This window comes from Dreissena polymorpha, chromosome 1 (assembly GCF_020536995.1).
Source record: "Dreissena polymorpha isolate Duluth1 chromosome 1, UMN_Dpol_1.0, whole genome shotgun sequence".
NCBI lineage: Eukaryota > Metazoa > Mollusca > Bivalvia > Myida > Dreissenidae > Dreissena > Dreissena polymorpha.
In genome coordinates, this window is record NC_068355.1 from 107861463 (window position 1) to 107864223 (window position 2761).

Below are 2761 nucleotides of genomic sequence, written 5' to 3' on the forward strand. Positions count from 1 at the left end.
CTTCATGGTTATTATTTTATAGATCTTTGATGAAGAATTTTTATACTGTTTTTTTGTTTTTTTCTAAAATATTTTTTTCTCTGTATATTCTTACTTACGGTCTTGATTGATCAAATGTTTTTTAAAGGGGCATATTTATAATATCAAATATAGTGTTTTACTTTAAATTAGATCTAATGAATGTTGACTGATTGTAATCATGTAAGGTAAATAAAAGTTTTCAAACAGGACTCAGAAAATAATCAGAAAAATTGTAACCATCTATTTTTTTTTGACCAGCTTTTGAGTCATACTATGGAATTACATTTTTGAATTGTAAGTGCATTTTATTTTTTATGCTCCCCCAAATTTTTTTGGGGGGAGCATATAGTGGCTGCTTCGTCTGTCCGTGCGTGTCTCTGTGTGTCCGACCGTCAGTGCACAATTTTTGTCTGGGCTATTTCTCAGTAATTAATGACTGGAATTCATTTAAACTTTATGGGAAGCTTCACTACCAAGAGATGTGCATATTATCAGCCGGTTCTGGTCGGATGATTTTCACAGAGTTATGGCCTTTGAAATTTTCCATCAAGTGTACATATAGTGCAATTCTTGTCCCCCCAACTACTTGACGTTTCCTTTTATCTGAATATATAGTGCAATATTGTGACAAAAAAAACTTTGGGGAGCATCACCCGTCTCCGACGGTTTCTTGTCTAAGTTTTAAGTTGATTGTCTTCAATCATGTTCCTCCTATGTCCTATCATAAATGTGTATCTACATTGGCCAAGTTCAACTCTTGTTTATTTGCAGTAGACTTGTAGACTTTAATGGTTGCCATGGTGTAATGGATAAGGTGTCCACCAAGTGACCGGGAGGTCATGGGTTCGATCCCCACTGTGGGGGGCCTTTTTAAGATCTTGCCCAAAGACACCAAGTACTTGTTTTAGCCCCAGGAAACTGACTCGAGAGCATTTCAATATGCTTCAGGCTTTTGAGCTAAAATCAAGCTAAAATTTACGTTTAAACTAAACTATACTTGCAGAATCAATTCATCACATATCTTAAAACAGATTTTTGTTGTTGCTTTGATGATGGAATTCTGTATTCTTCATGTTTATTTCATTAATGTTCATATTATGCCATTCTGCTTCCGGCATGTTAACATCAGCACAATTTTTGTCCTTTGCAATTTCATAAAGATTTGTAGCTGAGAGTTATTTTGACAATTGTTGTGACTTGATGGTAGCTACTAGAAGTTTGCCATATAAGTGTGATATCATGAATCCATTATTACCCATGATCAGGGTTGTCATTAAGATTCTACCTTGAATACTTGTTATGGAAGTGAGGCTGCTTTTCTTCTGGATTTGTTAATATTCTAGGGTAGTGTGTTCCCAGCCTACACCACTCATCAAGGAATTTTATTTCAATGCATACACAAATCATAGCTTTCAAGCAAGTTTTACTGTAAAATTTTCCATAATTAATCAATCAAATGAACAGCTTTTTAATGAGTTTTAATCATTTTTATTTGTTATGTCATTGGTAATTTGAAGGGGGGGGCAAGCCCTTTTATGATTTTTTTTATAATGCAGATGCTAAATAATAGAGTAAGAGCTTGTTTGGACTTATGTTTCACTTTGTGTAATGTATCAAATTTACCACCAAACTAAATGTTTTGAAGCAATATTAGTTTTAGATTTCACTTTTACTTTCGATTTCATGTGAGGCTGGGTTTGCTTGAAATCAGAATGGTTTGGGACTTAAGAATTTCATTAAGATCATTTATCCTGATGAAAACTAACTGTCCTGTGAATAGTTTTGCAACTTGAATGTTCATTTCTAATCATAGGAATTCAAAGATGAAAATTGTTGACAAAACAATGACACTGTAAACAGAATACCATGTTCAACTAGAAAAAACACTACTCAAAGACTAATACAAGTTTTAATCATGCATAAATATTCCAATTATTGCTTGACAATATCAGAAACAGTTAAACTGTCTTTATAAATTCTTCTTTTTCAAAAACTTGCTCAAAGCATTCATATAATTTTCTTGTCTACATAATGCCCTGTCATTCATCAAAAGGCTACATGTACTTACATGTCTGTCATTAAATAAATAATCATGGTCTAAGCTTTCATATAATTACTACATGTACTGGTAATTATTTTTTATGCTTTAAAGCACCACTCTAAAAAAGCAACAACACATAGCGATTATAATGACCCATGGTCAAAGATTTTCATATAATAGAGTTAAGAGAAGGTAATTTTTTTATTTATTGGAAAACGGGACATTTTGTGCTTGAATCGGTCAACAATGGCTGACTGCTGTATCTTAAGGTAACCCTGATTATTATAAATTGATTTTTTTCATATATATATATATATATATATATATATATATATATATATATATATAATATATATATATATATATTATATATATCACTGACATAAATATGTATGTGATATTGCGTTATGGTTGATGTTTTACAGAAGTCATGGCAGTTACTTTTCGGATTGTTGCATCTTTAGTTAGAATCAGATATTTAATATGATATAATCATTATCTTATCCTAAAGGGGCCTTGTGATGTTTTGGTAAATTGACAAAAAATTTGCAGATTTGCAAATTTTCGTTGTAGTTATGTTTTTTTTGGAGGAAACCGTATTACTGAAAATTTACCATGCTCTATATAATGTGCATTATATGCATCTTTTGATGATTTAAAAACCTGAAGATTATAAAGCGTTGCGACGCGAAACGATTG